This window comes from Pelmatolapia mariae, linkage group LG5 (genome assembly GCF_036321145.2).
Source record: "Pelmatolapia mariae isolate MD_Pm_ZW linkage group LG5, Pm_UMD_F_2, whole genome shotgun sequence".
NCBI classification, from domain to species: domain Eukaryota; kingdom Metazoa; phylum Chordata; class Actinopteri; order Cichliformes; family Cichlidae; genus Pelmatolapia; species Pelmatolapia mariae.
The window spans coordinates 30,304,195-30,328,191 of NC_086231.1; the positions used below are offsets into that span (position 1 = coordinate 30,304,195).

The 23,997-nt window shown below is 39.4% G+C and overlaps 1 protein-coding gene across 1 annotated transcript in view; it reads left to right on the forward strand.

The window, feature by feature from the left end:
- The first annotated feature begins 6,472 nt into the window (after positions 1-6,472).
- Positions 6,473-23,997, forward strand: part of camkvb (CaM kinase-like vesicle-associated b) — a 40,636-nt gene continuing 23,111 nt past the window's right edge. Inside the window, exon 1 of the mRNA XM_063474725.1 lies at positions 6,473-6,701. The gene's annotated coding sequence lies outside the window, so the exon portion shown is untranslated. The remainder of the gene's footprint in view (positions 6,702-23,997) is intronic.

Sequence of the window (23,997 nt, forward strand, 5' to 3'; positions counted from 1 at the left end):
GAATGTGACTCATCAAGCCGTGTTCCCTTCAAAAGGACACAAGAACAATAGCTAGCTATTAACATCCCTACTGATCACTGACAGCAAACTTTCGGGATATGGAGGGGGGTCCTGTTGAAGAAGGAGCTTTGAAACTAGGGCTCCTACTAGCTGGATGAGCTTTAAAACATTTCCAACAGAAAATAATTTTTCTTTTGAATCCGAAAACTTAATCACGTTCATCTAAAGTTTATTTTGGATAGATGAGAAAAAACTATTTCCTGGGAAGAAAGCTTTTCACTGACTGAATTTTGCCTCTACCCCTGGCAGTTGGTTGTAATAAAAATAAAAGAATATAAAAACTGCTCTGAAAAGTAAATCCTGTCATAATTAATGCATGATGAAGTAACCCTCAAATGCTCTCTCTCTCTCCCTCTCTCTGTCTTTTGCAGACACAGGACACATCTTAAGTCACTTTGAAACACAATTGTTATGATAAAACCAAATGAAGCGCACTATCCCTCCCTGTAGTTTGCATGCCCCTGCATGGTAAACTTGCATTATTTTACTTTTTGTGTCAATTCAATCCTATGTTGCATCTATAATCTTGTTTCAAGCTGTCACTTCAAACCACTTTGCCTGGACTTTGATGGACTTTGCCTACAAAGGGAGCCCGAGGACAACGAATGCCAAATAAGAAACCAGCTGCAGGGCCTCTGCCTATATAAAGATGTCCACAGCTGGTGTTTTGTGATGACAACTGTTGTTTTCCAAAGTAAATACATTATACATGCATAAGGACTAAGGAAAGCACGACTTGTGTCAGAGGCTGGCTTCTTGTTGGAGTATATGCTTCTTTGAAGGAATGCCTCTGCAGACATATATAAATGCTTGCTGTGGACCATCTAAAACTCAGCCTCCAAACATGATGCTGAGTGTCATCCAAGTTCCCTCTGGGTGCTCAGGCTTCCTCCCACAGTTGAAATGCATGCTTATTTAGTTCATTGGTGATTGTAAATTATGATTATAAATGCGAATGAATGAATGAGTGAGTGAGTGAATCTATTACGGGCAGCATGGTGGTCCAGTGGTTAGCACTGTTGCCTCACAGCAAGGAGGTCCAGGGTTCAATTGCGCCATCTGTGGAGTTTGCATGTTCTCCCCATGCCTGTGTGAGTTCACGCTGGGTACTCTCTCCCACACACCAAAGACTAGTGGTGTTAGGCTAATTGGTGAATCTAAATTGCCCATAGGTGTGAATGTGAGTGTTGTGAATGGTTGTCTAACTCTCTCTGTGTTAGCCATGCTGGTACGATTCTGATAAGAACATAATAAATCACTCTCACGGAAAGCCAACACAGCTTTGGTTAACAGGCGGTGCTTAAAAGTTAAACTTGAACACAAGTGGCAGAAACAGGGCAAAGCAATGCATCCAGCTGTCCAGGGAAGAAGAGGTGGGTGCACTGATGCCTGAAACAGGTTTGTGTAATAAAGTATGTTGAGCTTTTATCTCTATGGTGACCATAGTTTTCCATTCATATAATCTAAATGTGGCCTTCAAAGCACCTCACAAAAAAAATGAGTTTCCTTTGTTTGTTATTTCAGGGGAACCAGAAATAGCACAGAGACTCTTGGCAAGTACCGATACAGTACCTGCCATAAATAAACAGACATGAAGACATTTGAATGCTCAACAGCTTCTCCACTTGGCTGTGTGCCTGCACTGAAAACCCCTCTGAGCTCTGGCACTTAAACATTTGATGCCAGCACACTCACCTGCTGGAGTGTAATCAGCTTTACGAGAGAGGAATGGTGAATAAGGCTCCCCGTGATCGGCTTTTCATTTTAGCAAGAAAAGAAAAAAACAAAACAAAAAGCATCTTTTGCAGCTATCTAATAATTAAACTCTACACTACATCGCTCAGTGTAAGTTAAAATCTCTCTGCTTCTGATAAAATATTAGATCTAGCCTGGCACACTGGGATTTGTTTAGTACTCAGAGACATTTAAAAATTACCATGTTGAAACCCTTTGAAGGATTAAAAGACACATTACAAAGTCTCAAATTTTGATTTGTGCATTTTAACGTGAGCGGCAGTGGCACCTCTGGCTGAGTGTATTGAAAATAAATGAAAAAGCCCTTTGAGGTCAGCAGGTTCTCTCATTGCTTCTTTGCAACTCAAATCATTTGCCATTGACGTTATTCAAGAGTATCATTATGTAACACAGTGAGAACCAGATCCCATATTTACCCTCTGCTGCCTTTTGGTTGTTCTAATTTTAATTTCTTTTTCACCATTAGCTATGATGCAGGATGCTAAAAAAAATCTTTGGAAAGTGGATAAATCCACTGGCTGCAAAGAGTCCTCTAAGTGCTGTGATGGGCTGTGATGGGAGGAGGTAAAATTTAAAAAAAAGATCAGCTTTCCTCTGGAGAGATGTGACTTGCAATGACAGAATCCACAGAATTGTTTAAATTCACATGGTTTGCTCTTTCAATGATTTATAATGAGAACAATGCTTTCTTATCCAGAGAGAAAAACTGAGGACCTTAAAGCTTCCATTGACATTAATACTATAGCCTGTATCATATTTATCATATATTTATGATGCTGCATCATATTTGTTTGTAATGTTTTAAAAATGTAATACTGTACTCTATAGTACTCATTTATGACAAAATTACTTATAAACTATGTTTTGTTACCATATTGTTCCTCACAGTCTTCCCTGCACTCAAATATTTGGCAAAAAAATCTTAAATTTACTGCATTTCAAAGTGCATTGCAATCACCTTAACATCTGCAGTGCTTATGTTCAATTGCTAAATAATCATATAAAACTTACATTGCTGTTGATGCCTGCAGCTGTGACCTTTACAAGTGACAGCAGCACCCCCTCCGCAGGGGCCATACCGAATCACACTGCGCCCTTCATGATTTCGCGTCATCTGAAAAGCTTGTTTCGGGAGAATCTGTTCTGTGGCAGTTTGCTGCCAGAGGAACCATTTAATCATGGATGGCTACCAAAAAAATCACAGGGACATATTATACTGATTACATCAGATTCAGTGTCCAGACATGTTTTGGAGTTAAGGAACAATAACAGGGTGACATTTATTACTCTGCAGGCTTTTAAAATGCCTGGCGTGCTGTGGGGTTGCACTTGCACAACGCTATCAGGCTGATGACTGATTAAAAATCATCTTTTCCCCATCATCTCCTCAATATGTTCACAAACACAGAAAAATAACCCCTCTGATCACCCGTTGCTATAGCAACTCCAGCTTTAGCGCCGTGATGCTACAAGGCCACGGATGCTGTGGTGATATCAGGCGTTTGCGGCAAAACAGCACAGTCTGTGAGCAAAAGTACTTGGCACGCCGTGAATAACGACCGGAGAAGATAATTAGGGACAGAAATACAACAAAGAAAAAAGCGTGAGTAGGGAGGACACAGAATATGATAATCACGCTTCATGTGGACACTATGCAGGACAAACCCTTCATAGTTTCATGCTGTAAATGAATTAAAAGGCTACTTGGTCCTCTACCTTAAGAACACGTGTCAGTAAGTGTGCACTACAATGAAAAATATCAGCAGAAAAAGAAACGATATAGACTCTTAGACATTTTATGAGACTGCAGCACAATGAGGAAGAACATGATGTTGTAGCGACAGATCCATGAGACTCTCGTCTGTCTCTGACTCGAGATGACAGCTGAGTCTACATTCTGCACTAACTACTGCTTTGCCTCATTACATCACAGGTGTAGTCGTGACTGACAACAAAGTGACTAACTGTTAAACGTGTCAGATGTTGCTCTGTGCCACTCAGGATTGTAAATCCTATCTTTTTTTGCTTTATTCCTTTGTTCGTGAACATGCAGAGAGAGATAAGAAATATATTAATATCTCCTTAAACAGGTAAACTTTGTAGCAGCTCAGGAAATAATGCTTAGTTCTTGATGAATCCTGGCTTGCTTTCTTGTCAAAATTTCAGTAACTAGACTGCTCTCAGTGTCATGTCTGCTAGAAAGAGGGAGTAACAGGTAACAGGTGTATCCAGAGGTCAAGCTTAACTACTATCACCTAGAAGTATAAAAATCAACATGTACGCTTGGTTAAAAAAGATTAGTGTTTCATAACACATGCTTCTGAGAAGGCTGAGGTAAAACTATTCAACACAGTGCACCGATCCCTAGAAATAAATGACCTCGCTTTGCTGCAAAGCTCCTCTGCCACGCCATCGTAAGAGTGATCGATGCTGGTGAGCACACCGTGAACAGCTGAAAACTCGTGATCCCAGTTGGCACTAGTTATAAATGACCAGTATGACATGTTGGCTTCTCTCAGTACTTCCAGATGGCACCCAGCGATACCGCGGTCAACGGTCTGTCTGCGACCCAGCGAAAATGTTCGTCCTGGGTGGGAAGCTTCAGGTTTATTTGGCTCAGCAGATTTCTGCTGAATCTATTTCTTTTTGCATGAGGTGGTAGAACAGTTTGTAAAACAGTTTGTTGGGAGTCTTTAGAGTAATTCATTTAGATTAGTTATTAAAAATCTTTGTTTCTATTAAATATAATTTCTGGACTCTTTTGGCCTTTTATTTGTGAGCACATATGGAACACTGAATGTAGTCTCCATCCATTTGTTCCTTCCAGTACCAGGTTTTCCATTAGCCTATATGTTCCCCCCACACTTCATTTCTAATGTGTGTGGACATTAGGATGCTTCAGGGTTTTTAGAATGTTAGAGCAACATTTCATCTCCAATAACAGTCAGATTCTTGAATTAGCTTTATATAGGTTCCTGCATCCCAGTGAAGAAAAAAAAAACAAACAAGAAAAAAAAACAGATTTTCTCATTGTACTTGTGACATGGCAGTGAGCCAGAGAGATTTCTGCCATCACCTTGGTACGGTTGTCAGTGGAACTCCTTTATACTAAAGATATAGTCATATAATCACAAAAAGCACTATACTCCAAAATGGTTTGATGCAATACCTACTGAATAAAACATAAAACTTTGCCAATTGTGTCACAAAAAAGCCACAAAAAGGGATGATAAAGATCTCCACAGAAAACTCCACATGTTAAAATGCAATAACTTTAAACTGTTGAACATACAGAATAATCATGAGAATTAACTAAAGATCTTAGTTCATTCTCTAATTAAGAGATTTTAAAAGATCATTTTGTGATGTAATGGCATTATTTTACTATAACTTCAGCTGCTTCTCCTCAGCTCTGCTGAGAATCATTAAAGTGATGGTTGGGACTTCCATTCAATCAGTCTGTCAATGAATCCATTAAAACAGATTATCATGGATTTCAAAATCTTATTTGGTTTTTATTTGTACCTATTTTCAGTGATATCATCTTTAATAGCAGGAAATTAACTAGGCATATCCTTTCTTTTTTGACATATTTTTCAAGTAATCTATATTTGACAACAGTACAATAAAACTGCAATTTGTATTTTTGGTGTGCCATCCCAGTACTTTTAGTCGCTCCCCACATGGCCACACTCATGAAAAATTTCTGGAGGTGCACCTGATTGTACAATACTTATCATTTATTTATTTATCATCATTATTTACAGATTTAAAAACAATTCGTTTAAGTTTTTTTTTTCTTTTTCACAATTCCTCGTTTATGTGCTCATATACCTGTATGGGCTTTAAAGGCTATAAATGCAGGTCTCAATGAAGTGCATTTGTTGATTGTAAAAAAGTCAACCTGTAACCTCACAGTTGGGTCAACACCTCTATTTCAAAAAAGAAAGAAGGAAAAAGAAAAAAAAAAGAAAGAAAACATTTTAACACAGAACAAGAAGCAAGCAAACAAACGATGGTACAAATGAGTTTACTTGACCTAAACGGTGTGGAGTCTGAAAGGAGGCACTGGAGCATTAATTAAGAAGGCTTTTACAAAATAAACTGATTGAATCTGTATGTAAGTGATGCACTGTAAAAATATAAAGATCATTAAATCTGTCAGTGTTGTTTACGTACTCGGTAAATCGAGGTAAATCAGTCCATCACACTGAGCCATAGCAGAAGCTACATGGCTCTGATTTGCTGCCAGCACATCGGTCAGAGTCATGTTTTTTCTATTCGTGTCATTACATCACCAGCACCCGGCGTTCCCTTCCGTTCTGACGGCTAAGTTTGTTAACACAGTTGCTGGTAGCAAACTTACACACGCATAATACATTCACACCGCTTTTATGTGTCAATCAATCACTCGAGGTTACAACGGAGTGAGCCTATCTGAAGCTACATCTCAACTCGCTGAATCCGTTAACCCTAAAATCACTTTTTTTTCTTTTAATTTACTTCTTTTCTTTCCTCTTTTCTTTGTTTTATCAGTATATCTGAGATTAACTCCTGTCTCTGCGCCCCCCCCTCCTTCTCCTCCGTACCCACTGTGTCCTATTCGCTGTGCCGTGCGCTCCGGACCCTTCGCTCCCTTTTCTCCCCTCCTCCCCTCCTTTCTCCTCCTATCTCCTCTCCTGCTCTCCGTGCAGATCTCGACGCACACGGGCACAACAGATGGTACAGTACCACAGGCTGCAGGAGCGCTAGAATCGGCTGTAGAAGTACTTTTTATTTCTCTGAACTTCACAGGGACGTAAAGTGTAATAGGAGTGGGGAGTGAGGACAGACTCGACTTTGACAGGCACTGGATCCTACGTTTAGTGGCGGAATTTGGAGTCAAGGTAAGTTGTGGTGTTTTTTTTTCTTTTCTGAATAGCCGTCCACATTTTGGAATGGAAAAGAGAGAAAAAAAAGCGACCACGTACTGGCTTTATTTTATCGATCTGTTTAGTAAACCCAAACATTTGGGTTTGTTCTGTAGAATGTGCTGAATAAACTGACTATTGCAACCTGACGATTTTGGTGACTATATATATATATATATATATATATATATATATATATATATATATATATATATATATATATATATATATGGATATATTTAATAAAGTTATGTGACATCATTACCACTTTTTCATTAGTGATCGCATCCACAAAAAAGCTGGATTTGAATATGTAACGAAGTCCGCCAATAATAAGAATATAGAAGAATGAACCGGAATCCTTAACACCTCTAATCCTTGTTTAATTATTTATTTATTCTTAACAGCAAGTTTCACTCTAGTTTCTATTCCCAGAGTTTATTACAGCACTCTATCTTCACTGGCTCCCCCGGCACAAACACATGCACAGTACGTGCTGATGCTGAACGTGCAGGAGATGCTCTCACATCACCCAGATAAATGAAATCATAAAACGATCGGTGCTGACGATTGCCACGCCGCAGAGCAAACTTTCACCGTGGGGAAAAAAAGCTGGCAAACGGTGACATGTCAAAGGTCAATAATGTTCCTGTGAGACCTGCTGTTGAATGAGGTTTACCTTAAGTCACTTTGTCATTGCTCAGAAGCAGATGAAAACTTCCAGATGTGAATGTAAAAAATGGACTTAACCTTGCTGTCGTGTTCGGGTCAAATCGGGTCAAATTAATCAACAAAAAGTTTTAATGACATGTTTTTCATTATGCCTCACATATGTCACGAGGGGCAAATGTTTTAGGTAGTGGTAATTTAAACCACTAAATTGCACTGATGACCTTTGTATTAATTCAATTAAGTTTAGTTTTGTTGGAAAGGATCTCTCAGGAACAGCTAGCAATGGATAGAAGCCGCACCCTTGCCAGATGATTGAGTCACACTCAGAATTACATAGGAAAATAAATACTACAGCATTTCCATTATAGAGTCATGCCATTCATCATTAACTCATGTCCTTAAGGTACTTTAAGAAGGGTGATGCACTGGTGAGCTGTATGTAATGATTTGTTTAGTCCCAGAAGAGGTCCAGACCTCCGCTTAACCCCATGTGGCCCCAGTGGCAGCAGGAAAGTGCAGCAGATTACCACCTAGCCTTGCAATTTGTACACAATTAGATCTCTGGGGAGAGAGCTGCTCCAACTTTGCATTGCAACTGCTCTTGACTCTGCGTGAGCTTCTGGCCCAATATAGATGTGGAAGGTGCGGAGACTGCTTTGAAAAAGGCAAATGCAAATGTACAAATCTGTTATTGTTGGTTTATCTACGAGGACAACAGTAACATTGCTAATTAATAGAAATAATTGGGAGAAGAGCAGAGCTGGTTCCCCTGGTCTGCAGAAGTAGCTGTGGGATCACTTTCACGAGGTTTGCTCGTTCAAATCTGTGCTTTTTCTCAAAGTACTGCAGCACATTCAATTATGTAATATTACACTGTATCCTTTGTCTCTGAGATAGTTTATTTGTGCTCATTAAAATTTTTGTGGGACCGCTGAGAGCCACTAATGTGCAAGACCAACATAAAAAGCTGAGTTGTGCTGAGCGCCTGTACTGTGTATAGATCTGAACACAGAGTGAGCCACAATATTGGTACATAAATTGGTATGTACTGCAGTGAGATATCACACAGAGAACCGGTGAGATTATCATATATATATAGCATTTCTTTTCTGCTCTAACAAGTGGAAACAGTGATGCAGTGATGAGGAGGAGCAGAGGAGTTTGCTCATTTTGGAGGAGGCTGTGCTGCTTACACAGATGCTCCCAGTGTGGTATTTTTCATTACATTGTTTTCAGTGTTGTGAGAAAATAAACATAGTGGGCGAGGGGAGTTTAATGACTTAAGTCAGAAGAAACATCCACCGAGTGTGGCAGGTTTAGATCTAAAGTAATAAGAGATGGGACGGGCTGTTTTTATGAGGACTGTAGCGTGTGAGTGCGGTCTCTCCTTTTGAAGAGCGGAATCAAAAAGCATGTGGATACTCAGCCACTGCAGAGGCTGACTGTTGTATTGACTTTACATAACACAGATGTGAGGTATGCCTCATAGATACACATTTTTACCATTTAAACTGTTTATTTCACTTAAAAAATATTTTTCCAGACTTAATAAGCATGCAAACATATTAAATGCTACATTTCAACAGAGAGAAAATTAAATTGCATGATGCATTGTTGCTCATTAGAAACCATTTCCAAACAGCCTGCAGACCCTCAGTTTCATAAATGTGGTGCCATGCAAATATGATGTAATGCTCACAGCAAACCATATACTGTAAACAAAACAAATCATGCTGACTTCCACTTCCACGTACGTCAAATGCTGCCACTATTATCTCTGATTCAGGGTGCCCTGTTTAAATTAATATGCTTCATTTGACGGCTTTCCTAATTTTGCTGCGGCTCCTGTCCACCCATCAAATTGAAGTCGAAGCTGGCCTCACATGACTCAAGCGGCCAAGCAGGAATAAGTGACACCACCAAGTCAGAGACTAAGTGCACAGCGGCTGCTGTATCCGTGCTTGTAGCACTCCATTTACAGTGAATCAATACCCCGCTGTGACAAGTGAGTGAGAGGAAAATAAGGGGGATACTATAGTAAAAAATCCTGCAGTGATACCTGTGGCAGCTGTTAAGCACTCACGCAATGCAGCATCTAACATTAAGCTGCTAATCTCAACATGAAAGAGAAGACGCTCACGTTTGTGACAGAGAGGGAGGTTGCATTTAAAATGAGTACACTGAGCATACAGTGTATGCATACATTACTGGTTGACTGTCAGAATCCTTGTAAGCTCCTACGGTAGAGCTCCTATAGTAATGAATTTTCAATACAAACAGCCTTCCAGATCATCCTCTGACTGCTAAAACACCTCACAGCAGTTATAATAATAAATGTTATTACTGATTTATTATTATACATTGGGAGGCTGATAAAAGCAGAAGAAGAAAATACATCTGTGGAATTGACCATCATCACTTTCACGAGTGGCATGCAACAGTCAGCGTCTGGAATTGTGCACCGATGTATAAAATCCATAAAATATAAAATCAGTCAGGTGGACTGTCAGCTGCACTGAGCATCATCCTCTGTTTTTAATCACACGGGATATTTCATGTATTTTTTTTCTCTGTCCTTCTATCCAGTTTGAAGTTGGGCGACTGTTTGAAAATGCAGATGCAAAAAAACTCTTTGTGCATCAATCCAGTATTTAGAATCTAATTATGTTCTTTTTCTTTTTCACATAGACTCTGTATGAAAGATGGACATAGCTTCTGTGAAAAGTGAACTCAGTACATTCTTACTAATCAGTGAGAGACTCCTCACAAAAGACCTCTTCCCTGATCTCTTCAAGTCTTACTATATATGACATGATGTTGGAGTCCAGACTGGTTTGACTGGCTTCAGAAACTAAGATGCAACGATTACAAGTTACTCTGACCAAGGCTTTAAAAGTCAAGTAGTTACGTCCATCTTTCATATGCAATCAGTGAAATCCAATGAATCCACACCCACAGAGCTCTAATGATATACATTAGATGAGTTTATTTAAAAAAAAAATTTAATAAATGGAACTTAAAATATTTTGTGAAATCTGCCTCAGCTGATGTCTTTTTACTTGTGAGATCCTAGTCTAATATCAGAGATCAAGTTTTCAGAGGCTGTAAAATAGGCTCTGACATCTGCACGCCTCAAGAGTTGTTCAGTATAATGATACTTCCACAGCACTGAGCTACAGACTGTAGTTGCACATGCAATATGTATCAGGAAACTATTTTTGTCCATGTTTCAACTTCCACACACCACTGACTGTGCAGTGCCTCGCATGGATCATTGTTTACTCTCACCTTTACTTTTTTAAGATGCTTTGTTTGTTTCTCTCTTTAGTATTGCAGCTCTGCTTATTTACTGCAACGTGTTTTGTAATTTGGTGTTGTGAGGGAGGCAGAAGCTGAGGGGAAAGAAAAAAAAGATGCCAGTGCACGCTCTGTAGAGCAGATCAGCTGTGGATTGTCAGTCTGTCGTCGTTGCTTTCTTATTAGGCTGGTTTCTTCTCTGCAGGCACTTGGGACAAGTTGTTGACATGAGTCATTATGGGTCGTACCAGGGGAAGACACGGAGCGTGGTTGTGTTGTAACATGTCACGCTGCCAGCTCTGTTTACGGAGAGGAAACAATTAAGAGCCTTATAAATTGAGAGAGTGTGTCCATGTGGAAATCACGCAGGAAGGAGTTGTGTCTATCCTCAAACCTCATCTTTAGAGAAAGGGTTACCACAGCACCATGAAGCTTCAAAGAGCCACCCTGCCTGGCCATCCACAAATAGAAAATTTAAAGGGGAATTTTAAATTGAAGCAGATTAATATTTCACCTCAGGATTGATTCGCTCTGCCGTTGTCTGACATTTTCATCCGCAAGTGAGTTGCTTATGCAAAAATCAGGCAGTGACGTTGGTGTGGTCCTGATCTGGCACATCTCCTCCTTTTCACACTGCATTAGAAGTAACAGGCTACCTATTGCTGTCATTGGCAGTTTGTCACCCTACTTTGCCTGCTCTGTTATTTTCTCATTCACAGTAGTGAGAAGAAAAAGGGGGGTTAAAGCGATGCTGATTTGTGGTGTTGCATCTTGAAACAAAGTGTTGTTTCCATTAATATTTGAGGGTCTAAAGAAAATTTAGACGTTGACATTTTGCACATCAGTGCATGTCTGCAGTATGTTTCTGCCCTATATAACAAAACGCTGATGAAATGTGTTGAAATTTCTAGCGATATTTCCTTTTAATTTCCGAAATCAGTTAAATAAATAACATTACTGTTGATGTAACAAGATTATTATCTGGGACAAAAAAATGAAGCACTTTCATGTTTGTTGTGTTCTGTGCATGAGGAATGTTATTGGTTTTTCTGTCTCTTTTAATACTGGCTTGCCTACATGTGGCTCTGGTCCCTGTTGCATGTTGCACAGTTGAAGGACAGGGGCAATCTGTTTTCATTAAAGTTGTATGACAGGACCTGAATACAACGGGGCTGTTGCGTGACTATAATCAATGGCGCTCTGGTCGTTTGTCACCATGGTCACATGGGTAGAGATGTGCCTTGAATTGCCCCCTGAATCAGGACTTAATGAGAGTCTGAATTCAGCCTGAGGGATAGAAAGTATTTTTTAGACACCTTCAAACGGAGGCGTATTTCAGCTTGAGCAGGCTGTATTGTCTGTGTGTGTTTTCTGACTTCGCTCTGGATTTCAAGCAAGATGACAAGCTCAGATTTGTCAGTTTGCAGTTTTCAGAAGTGCAACACTGCGGCTTTGGCTTCTGGCAGAAAGGAGGAGAATGGGGAGGAAAGGCTCGGTGATAGAGCTGGCAGCTTTTAAGACAGTGTGCAATTAAATCAGAAATGTTAAAGGAGGGCAAGGATTTTGTTTTTTTCTAAAGGAGTCAACTTCAATCATACGTGAAATGCAGGCTTAATCACTATTGTCTCATTGTATATTCTTGTAAATTAGTAATTTCCAAATGGAAGTAGGATTCTGATTTTTAATTGTTGTTTAAATAGCTTGGCATTGACTACTTGTATGCAGCTGCCATTATCTTTATTGCCTAAATAAAACAGAGCATTAAACCTGGGTTATCTGAGGGGTTGTTGACCACTTTGGGGGCCCTGGAAACTGGTTGTGAACACAACACTGACCAGATGTCACCTTGAGAGAGAAAGCTAAAGCAAACAGTTGACACCATGCTGTTACGCAACTTCATAAAAAGCTGTATAATGAACCACAGGAGAGGAGGGCCTGAAAAACAGGACCCCAGAAGCAGAGGGCCAAAGCCAAAAGCTTGGGGTGATGCTCAAGTGATAGTTCAGGACTATAAAAGGAGGTTACAGAACAGAAACCTAAAACCACTAAAAAGCCCACTATTCCCTCTCTTACTTCTGATTTTCACTGTCTCATCTCTTGAGGAAATTAGCACTCTTTTTAGGTGCTAAATGTACATGTTTGCCTATCTTGTGTGGGTGGAGTCTAGCCTTTTACTTTTAGAAGCAAAACAGAAAGTCATCTAACGGCTGATATCCTTATTAACCCTGTTATCCTTATTCTCAGAGTGTTTAAGACGACACAACCTTCTCAAGAAAAGTTATGTTCGAGATGATTTATATTATGCAGTGATTTATATCAATGCATATAAAAGCACCGCCTTGCATAGAAGATCCAGTGAAGCACGGTGGATAGCTTGTGAGAGGGGCTCTTACAAAAAAATACAAAAAAAGTGTCTTTCCCTGATGTGCGCCTACTTATCTTATATAAAAGAAATAAATTCTCAGCATTAGGAGCTGCCATTTCATTGCTCTAAAGGTCTTTGTATGGTGATATAATCCTAAAAGACAGAGCGATTAGAGCTTTAAAGCCTTGCATTTATTGACACTATAAGACCTGCAAGTAAGCCTTCATACTGTTTTGAATTATGACTATATATTATGCTCCCAGGATCATTTAATACTGTCAGGATTCCAGCACAAAGAATGAGGCTAAAACTGACTTACGCACTACAAGAATATATCAAAGCAACATATTTAATCACTGGAATACACAAGTGTAATTATTGTTAGATGCTCTCCTTGTGCCCTATTGATGGAACAGTTTTGCCAGTTTTCTCTCGTGGCTTTGTATGCAGCATATAGCTTTGAGTTCTTGAGAGAAATACACAGCTACACTTGCCTCTTTCACCTCTCACAGTTAGATTCAGAACACCTGGGTTCACAAACAGAATTGACAACACCCTCATGACACCGCTTAATGGGACTGTGAATTTTGGGTTGAGTAAAACCCAGGATATCCCGAACTTGCTGGCTTTGCAGCACATATCCCAGCTGGAGTCAGCTCTCTTTATGTGGTATTAGATTGGTTTGGGTTGATCTTGTGGTCTTGTGTTTATGTTTATTTCCCGCTACAATTAGATATTTGTTTTTCCATTTAAAAGTTTAAAGTAAATCTAAATTTAGATGTTCATGAACAGTGGAACAGTAGGACTGCTAACAATGGCCCAAAACAGTGTGTTTAGGTAAACAATGAGCCGAACTCAACAATAAGTTTCGATATGCCAAACAGGACTGCACATTTAGGTGATAGTTCTAAGATCATCACTGCAAAAGACCCATCTGTCCTTCATACATGTTGTTGTATTATAACATTCTGATGGATTCAGCCATATTCCAAGATTTCAGACAGTAGTTTTGTCTCAGTCTGTCCCATATCTGAGCAAATTTGTATCCTTTTGCTAATTTGACAACCTTCTTCTTTAATAAGAAGTAGAAGTTTCACATTGAATGAATCCCACTCGACTACAGATAAGGGAGGAGGGAAAGTGAGCCGAGGGAGCAGGTGGTAGACTTGAATGAGCAGATCTAATAAAAAATCATTCAAAACAACTGTTCCTGCTCTTCTTGCACGAAAGGCAACAACAGAAGCACTTATCTGTGCTGTAATGTACATGAATATTTTATCTCTACTCGCTGTTTGGTGACATAAACAAACGTCTTGGACATCCAAAAGATGAAAAAAAAAAAGTCTTCCAATTTTAGTAATATGCAGCGTGCAACACACACCCTTCTGCTCAGTGCGCTCTCTGCATTGAGCAGGAGTGGTACTGTACTATGATGCCACACTGACTGTGTAACCAAGGCAACTAACAACAGGCAGAGTGAATGGTCAGATTAGCTGCTGAAGTGTGAAAAGGAAGCGTTTCAGATTTTACATAAAGCAAAATGGTCAAGCCGTCGTACATCAAAACAGCCCGTGAAAAGCAGAAATGAACAATTTCCATGTATGCACTTTATCTGGTTTTCTCTGTTGCATAAACAAATACCACAGAGAAGATCTGGAAATTTTGCAGATTCTCACATTAAAACCGGAATATTCAAACGCCTGGCTCAAAAGATGAAGCCACGTAGCCTGACATTAGGCTGGAGATGAGCTAATCGCAGACTTCAGGAAGAGAGGGATTGGTGGGGGTGGATGCCTCCATTAGCGATTCGGATTCACACCTCAGTCATTCATCTCACTGCCTCCCACCGCAATGACCCCCCTGTCACATGTTCTGAGTCACCTGGCCCCTCGCCTCTCCTCCCTGCTTGTTTTCTCAGCGTGTATATACGCTTCTCTCCCTTTCATTCTCTTCTTATGGAGCTCAGCAGCACACAGAGGGGAGATTAACTGTATCACTGCCTAGACCAAGCAAGAAAAGAGAGGAAAGTATATTTAGGTACAGACAGCTACTACTGACTGGAGAAAGGCCTCAGAGGTAGGCTTTGTTCATTCACGTGGGAGGTAAAGAAGCACCATTTGTAGGTTTTTTTTGCAGTTAGCCTGTTCTTCCAGCTACATTAACTTATACCAAAAAAGGCCAAGCAAACATAGGAGGACCGACCCCATGGGTTTTTAGTGTACCTGCTCCTGTTTTCCCAGCACACATTCGCATACATTCATTTGCCACCAACCATCATAGAGTTAAATGAGTCAGTCACTTCAGACTGGCTTTGTTGTGCCTCAACAGTTGCATGTTGTTTCTGCCAGGAACATTGTCGTCATGAGAGCATTATTAAAAGAGAGCCACATGTCAAGAAACATGCATCCTTTTAAAGGACTCTGATACATAGCAACAGCAACAGCAACGAGAATACTTAAATTTGCCGTACATGTTCAAAAAAGTGCCACCGGATGAAGAAGTGTTGTAACCTCAAGGGCCTTTTTGCAACTCTTCAGAAGCTTTTAGTCACATTACATGAGCGTTATCGGTAGAGTCTGTTCTATTTCAGTGGGCAAGTTATTGCAATTGCAATACAATGTAACAAAGCATTAGTGTGCTGCTGCTTTCCCATAGTTGGCGTTATGTGTTTATATCTGCTTATAATTAACGTTGTGCCATCAATTTCAAATGCAATAGACAGGAGTTTTTTTTAACCAGCACATGTAGAAGTAGTGCTTTTCCAGTCATTTACAAAGGACTCCTCTGAGCCAGTAAGTGTGTTGCACTATGTTACTGTATCATCAGCTCATAGGTTACAGATTTACTCCGTCTGTGTGTGCATATGTGTTCAGTATATTTGGCAAAAATCTCTTCTTATTTAACATTAAGTACAATGAAGACATTGTTAGTGACAGTGTTGGGTAAACAAGGCTTTAACCAAGTTAAGTTATTATCTTACTATAATGAGCCTATCGATGTATATACACTACTAGTCAAAGGTTTGGACACACATTCTCATTTAATGGTTTTTCTTTATTTTTATTTTTATGACTATTTACATTGTAGATTGTCACTGAAGGCATCAAAACTATGGATGAACACATATGGAATTATGTAGTAAACAAAAAAGTGTGAAATAACTCTAAACATGTTTTATATTTTAGATTCTTTAAAATAGCCACCCTTTGCTTTGATTACGGCTTTGCACACTCTTGGCATTCTCTCGATGAGCTTCATGAGGTCGTCACCTGAAATGGTTTTCCGACAGCCTTGATGGAGTTCCCAGAGATGCTGAGCACTTGTTGGCCCTTTTGCCTTCACTCTGCGATCCGTCTCATCCCAGACCATCTTGGTTGGGTTTAGGTCAGGTGACTGTGGAGGCCAAGTCATGTGGCGATCCATCACTATCCTTCTTGGTCAAATAGCCCTTACACAGCCTGGAGGTGTGTTTAGGGTCATTGTCCTCTTAAAAAAATAAATGATGATCCAACTAAACACAAACCGGATGGGATGGCATATCGCTGCAGGATGCTGTGCTAGCCAGCCTTCCTACCACAGCATCACACCATCACACCTCCATGCATGTAGAGGCCATCCGTTCACCTTTTCTGTGTCACACAAAAACACGGCGGATGGAACCAAACATCTCAAATTCGGATTCATCAGACCAAAGCACAGATTTCCACTGGTCTAATGTTCATGTCTTGTGTTTCTTGGTCCAAACAAATCTCACAAGACATGAATGAAAATTTTAAGAATGGGTTTTTGCTAATAAAATGAATGCGATCATTTACTTTATGAATTGTTAAATTGAAGCAAATACTTAACAACAATGAATAAAAGGTTTAATGTGGTGTGAATTAACTGCTCATTGTGTTGCTTTGTATCAATATGCTGTGTGGAAATCCCACATTTCAAGACCTGCAGGCTTTTGTGTACACAGAATGGAAGAGGAATCTGCTTAAATTAACAAGGTTTTTCCAGATATGTTTGATCTAATGAACTTCCTTTTTGGGTCATCCGTTGGAACATACAATAAAATAAGTAAGGCTAAGTTGGAGTGCTGTGCTGGATCTGACGTGGTTGGAGTGCACTCTTGTCTCCTTTCAGAAGGACAAATGTGATCACACTGTGGGTGTGAAACATGCATGAATGCCTAGAACAATTTAAGCATTGGCGGAAATGCAAACTGAATGACGTTTCTTGGGTGGCTCAGCGCTTGTCTGTGTGCAACAGGAAGTATCGCCAGCAGAGAATGAGTTTTGCTTTTGGCTCTGCCAAGGACCAGGTGGGCCTGGGCTGGTGGGCAGGCGCGATTCCACCGGGACTATCAAGGCCATATGAGACACAGCTCATCATCCCTCACTGGGTCCATATGGTGGTCTCAACACGTACTCACCCCAGTCTGAGGTGTTAGAGTGTGTTCCCTCCAGAAGGCAAAGTTCTTTCTCCACCGTGAATATGTCATCTCTTACAGATCGAGCTCTTGTTCCATTTCACCCATGTGAGTACTATGTAACCATGGAGACTGCACTTAAGCTCTTGTGGAACTTGTAAGCCACAGCACTGTGATTCTGTTTGCAATTGAATTCTCTTAAAGTCGGTGTCTCAAACATCTGCTTACCTGCGCACAGTGAGAAATGTAGCTGCTCCACTCAGCTGCCATTTGTAAAGCAGCTACAAGTTCAGTGCAAGCCTGCTTCTCTTTTTAAGCATCCAAAAGCATACAGCAGTGACAGCATCCTAATTTTCATGAACATTCTGTCAAGGGAGATTATGCATTCCTCATCCTGCTGCCCCCCCAGAGAGAATAGCTGGTAAATATGATGACGCTGTGGTGTACATTGCAAAAATGACCTACTTACTTAGACACTACACTGTATGTAGGTTTCTGTGTTACGAACTGGATCTTTGATATTTTACAGACAAAGACAAAATGTTATTATCCCTAGTTTACATTGCACTAGTGATTACTGACTCTGCAGAAAAGCTTTTTAACAAACAGTCTTTGCACAAGCATAAAGGCAATTTCTTTCAAATAGGACATGAAGGTTGAATTAATCTGCTCTGTCGCAATGTTTTAAAGACCTCGGCAGACATTCTGCATATTTATGACTGCAGCAATGTCGGATCTAATTATTGAATTTGTGGTAATTTACTAACTCTCTTTAACAAATTTGCCACTTAGGCCCTCGTGCCATATTTTTTTATAACTGCTGAGCAAGAACAACTAACTTTCCCGCTTTTTATCTTTAGTAGAGATAAATTATCCTCACAAGCTCCATTCTGAAAAATCTACTGTTCACCAGAAAATACACATAGACCAGCCTGTTTGAAAAAGTCATGCTTTCCTTTGTGCATAGTTTTGTTGGGTGTACAGTATGTGACTGTCAGAACAAAGTACCGTACATGCATACTAATAAGGCCTCTGCCTTATTGTGTAAAGATTTTTTAAAAGGAAATTTTAAGAAACAGTTTTTGCTATCTGGACAATAATGAACTTATTTCATTTTTGTTATTACGGTTTTGCCTGTCTGTGCACAAAACTATCGTAGCTGCCAACCAAAAACTACTGACTTTAAATGAGGTATATTGGTTTCAATCATTATTAAATGGCCACGCGTCTGTTGTCCGTCCATTCGTACACAGTCCACAGTGGTATCACCTGTAGTAGCATCTGCTTCCACATAATGATCACCCAATCACACAATAATTTGGTCTTCACCCCAAATTCTGCTCAAGGTGAAGGTCTCATTTGTCTTCTTGCAAGCAATAACATATGAATTGTAATTATTTCATTAGAAGGTTCACTAAACACTCATTTTCAAAAAATTTGAATTTTCTAGCAATTATTTCATGGTTCCGACTGTAGAAGGTTAACATTACCTTACCTTAATTACCCTAAAAAATTGTGACTGCATCAGCATCTGTTGAAACCTACACTCCATTAAACTGTGAGTTGAGCTACACACTCCCACACAGCGTTTCTCATTTCTTTGGCTAATTAACCACATATTATTCCTTATAGTACTGACTGTGGAATTCATGCATTGTTCAAGACAATAGTTAAAATTCTTGCACTCATGTAGAGTCAGTCTGCTGACTGACTCTACATTTACATGTACCTATACTGGATGGCATATAATTTCTTACAAGATTTCATCATGAAATCAGCAGCCCCCTATCATCTTTTTAGCTGTAAACCATAAATGCTTAAAATGTGTAGGCTATGAACCATTTCTAACCGAATTATGTATCCAAGTGACTGATACTGATCAATATTGCTTTCTTTTGGTGCACACGTATTTATATTTGGTTCAACAAGTCTTCAAAAACATCAATGATCATTCCTAAATCAATCGTTTGCTATAGATTCTCTGGATGTGGATGCCAGACAGCAACAGTACCCTTAGAACATGCAACAAGGGAATGCATTCATGTATTGTTGTCACAATGCAAAATACTGCTTGGGTCCTGGCATCCATGTGGATGACATGCACAACCCAGCTAAACATTGTTACAAAGCAAGCAGACAATTTGGCAAAGAGTTCATTTTGAGCTGAATCATCAAAGCAACAGCACCCTGCCAAAATCTGTCTCCCTGTCCTCTTGTTTTTGTGTCTCAAATAAAAGCAATGTCAAACTAGTGAAAGCTAGTGTGCTCTGCTGACTGACTCTGAGCCTAAATAATGAAGGAAAACTGGAACAGTTATTTCTTTTGTAACCAGATGCTTTTTAAAAATTTGGCAGGTTCATCTGTGTGACAATAAAGGGAAAAAAGTTTATGGTTCGTAACTGAAATAAAACCTCAAACCTTAACTAGATGGCTGTGTGTATTCCATTTCAGGTGGTAAACATTTAAAGTAGAGTTCATGTAATGATATGCTCTGACTGTCCTTACTGTACTTAACATCGCCCTACAGGAGCTGTGCTGTAGATAGTCATCATTAACTGATATAATATCCCCGTTCCATTTCTAGGCTTTTCTCCAAAGCAGCGAGCATTAGAAACTTCTCTTTGATTTCACACCAAAGCCTCAGAAAACAACAGTTCTGTAACAGTCATCCCCATCAGTTTCTATTCCCTCCAAGAACCTAGTAGCACACAAAGTCTCTTTATGCTGTTGAGTTTTATTTGCTCTCTCCAAATTAAAGAGAATTTAAATGAAGACGTGGATGGCTTTTAAGGCTGGACTTGGAGGGAGAGCTAACAAAATCTAAAACTGGTTAATTCTAGAAGAATGAGGGAGGCCTGTTTATGAGACTGAATCATTATCACTGGGTTGGTTTTCATCCGTTATACTGCAGTGTGTGCTGATTTGATGATAGTTTCCTGCTGAAAATGAGTGAGCCATGTCGATTTCACACCTATGAGATTGCTTTCCTTTTACACAACAGTGTTAAACTTCCCACTGCAGCATTCCTGTTTTTGCTGACTCACTTTTTTTTAGCTGAATACCTAAATCTATTTCACCAGAGCTGATTTATGGCAGTTAGACACAAATCCATACTGCTCAGATGCATTCAAACACTTAGCAGCCTAGCCCTGTTTTGCAGCTGTGTAGAGTATTATTTTTAGCATGCTCCTATATATCATGTTGCCATATATATATATATATATATATATATATATATATATATATATATATATATATATATATATATGGCAATGATCACCATGGTGTGATCTTTACATATTTTTAAGGAGCATATTTTAATGTCAGTGTCTGCACTCTCTGTGGATTGATGCTATTTCGTCATCAGATTCATAATAATGACTCTGAATCATGCAGATTCCCATATCCTCATCACACGTGTTGCCTTTGAGCAACACGCTGTCATGTGGAATTGAGTTTCAGATGTGCAGGACTTAACACAAAAGCCTCCAGATCATCCTTGTTTTAACCATCAGGCTCTGGGTGTAGCCGTAGCAGGAGGAGCATCAGTACTCCCCATCCCCCGTCAGAGGCTCTAAACTTCCTATTTACAGTTTATCCAGTTCAGTGAAAGGATGATATAATGGGAGGAAAAGAATCCTCTGCTCCCAGATGGGAGAACAGGGCTGTTCAAACTGAATGAGAACAGAGAATAAAAGATGAAGCCAGCATGCAATGCTATGCAGAGATAGAGCAGGAACTAATGAGAGCATTAGACCCAAACTACTCTCCTTACACTGAGTAGAGGAAACAGCAGATTGTGAGAGGACACGGGGTGGTGCAGGAAAGAATTGGATTGTGCTAAAAAAAAAAAAAAAAAAAAAGACAAAAAGAAATATTGGGCTTTTTTCCCCCTTTTTATCAAGACCATGATATCAGTCACAGAGACATGCCAGCAGTACAGTGCAGGATTGTAGTACAGTGCATTAATAAAGTTGTATCTAGGAGTATTTTAGTCTTTGTCTGTTGATGAAAACCCCTTGGAAATTGAAACTGAACTGGAGGGCTCCAGGCTAATTTGCATTTGCACATTTGTCTTGAACTGGAAGGCTTGGTTCCTAAAAGATCACCCTTAATGACTTTGGTGATCCCCTTACGCTTCCTTTTGTACTATCATGAGATTGACAGTTTCAGTCTTTATTGAAATGTCTCAGCAGATATTAAATAGATTTCTGGTGGTTAGCCTTGAAGAGCTGTTAGTAAAGTAGGACAAAAAGATGTTTTATTTTTCTTGTTGGACTCCTGTTTCTTTAATGTGGAACTGTACAGGCATTAGCTTTAAGTCTCGCCTTTGAATGAACTCAGGGCTGCTCAGGGCTGCACCAATTCAGCTGCTCATATTTCTCCCCACACTTCTCTTTATTTTCCCCCTCTTGTCAATTTATCAGGCAGATTCATTAAGCCTCAGGTTAAGAGAAAATTATCCAGTCATTTAGAAGCATTTTTTAATTCCTGCAGATGTATCTTCACTTCTGTCTGTGCTGCCCCAGGCACGGTGCTTATATATGCATGTCTTTACTGTCTTTCCATGGACTGTATGCACCATCTTGTTATACTGTATACAGGCTAAAACTGAAGTTTTGTTTTATTTTTTTAATAAAAAGCTTCAGTTTTGATGGAAAAACAAATCAGCTGCTGGAACTCCTAGAGTTCATAAAGTACTGACATTCTTGGTTTTAGCATTTCTTCTTCCTGAAGACAGGTGAAAGTAGATTTAGCAAAAGGATGAGATTAGAGTCAGGGGTGGCTGTCGCTCCTGGTGATGACTTGATGGATCTTGAGACTACGAGAGTAAGACGGGGCATACAGTGTGTTGGGTGCTGGGCCAAAGAAATAGCAGTTTTTCATTCAGCTAATTTGATCTGTTACATATCCAACTTCAAGAAGAGGAACTGCTATTTTTAAGAGGTTTTTAAGAAGTCTCTCATAACTGATCAACATTCTCCTTTTTTTGAAGGAAGCCAGGTAGCAGGAGCAGTGTTATGAAACATATAACTGACTACCTGGCTGTGTTAATAAAATGCTATTTAATTGTGGCTTCATTGTGACTTTAATCTACCTTTTATGTTGCCAAACAAAACAATATTATGTAGAAAAAGAAATGTCATGAATATCAGCCTAAGGTTGATTTTTTGCTGTGTTTGTCATAGAAAGTCATTTTTCCCACTGTTTTCTTTCTTTTCTTTCTTCTTCTTCTTTTTTTTTAACAGTTGTTTGCTCTAAATGTGACCAATTTACAGTCTCATCCTGTCAGTTTTATTCATGTCCTATCATAAATTTACTGTTCGTAATTTGTGTCTCTTTTGCTCTGTTAATTTCACAGTCAGCACTCTAAGGGGACTTTCAATTAGTGTTAGCTCGACATTAAAAACAAGTCCACTTTATTTATCACTGCTTCTAGATGATATTTTTCATGTAATGTCGATTTTATGCGTAGCAATTAAAGTGTCTGTGCCGTGAAGCGGCTTGCAGGAGCAAAGCAGTTAATGAGGTTGGCTTAGTAAAGACTTGGGTGTTGTAGAGGAGAATTTGAGGAGAGGAGAAATCTCCCAATGAGTCTCCAAAAGGCACTACAGCTTTATTAAAGTTAATTTGTTTGGAATTGGCAGTCATGAGATGAAATATAACTGTTAATAAATATATATTATTAATCTCATGTAATTTAACTTTTGTATGATTATGGATGGATGGATTGATGGATGATTATCCTCTAATAAATAATTTAAGTGGTATAAATTTTGTTTTAATGGAAATCATACAGCAATCATAGCTTATGATATCTTTAAGGGTCAGGAGTCAGGAGGTAGAGTACAGCTTCTGCCAGTCAGAAGGTCGGTGGATCAGTTTCTTGTTTACTCCAGTCTGGATGGCGAAGTATGTTTGGACAAGACAAGTATTCTTGTCAAGGCAAGACAAGTTGCCCTCAATGAATCCATCGGAGTGTTAGTGAGTGTCGGGAATGTTAGAAAGTGCTTAGGTAGGTAGAAAAAAAGTGCTTACATGAATGTGTGTTTAAATATATATGAATATGCTGACATCTGCAGGCAATATCTTTGGTACTGGGAGTGTTGTGGTTTACATTCATTGTCCTATTAATGACTTTAGTTTTACTGACGACTGATGTTTAAGCAGGTTTTGGTTGAATGAAAGTCTTGCAAGAGGTTTTGCATCAGATACCAAGTGGCTGGAGTGGAAACCCTATCACATATAGGCTGCTGCCCCCCGAGACAAATCATGTTAGGGTTCTTGATTCCTTCCGCTGTGACCCGTCAGCCATAAAAGGCTAATGGGGTATTGCTGTCACATCACCAGGCATGGACACCGAGTTTCAAGCATTTTCAAAATGATACCATGGGAACATCTACTAAAAATCTTGGACGAGTCCAAATCTTGATGATCAAGGTCAAAAGTCATGTTTTCTGAAAACCTTATGAACACGATAACTCAAGAAAGATGGCACCTAAGATTTTGAAATGTATACC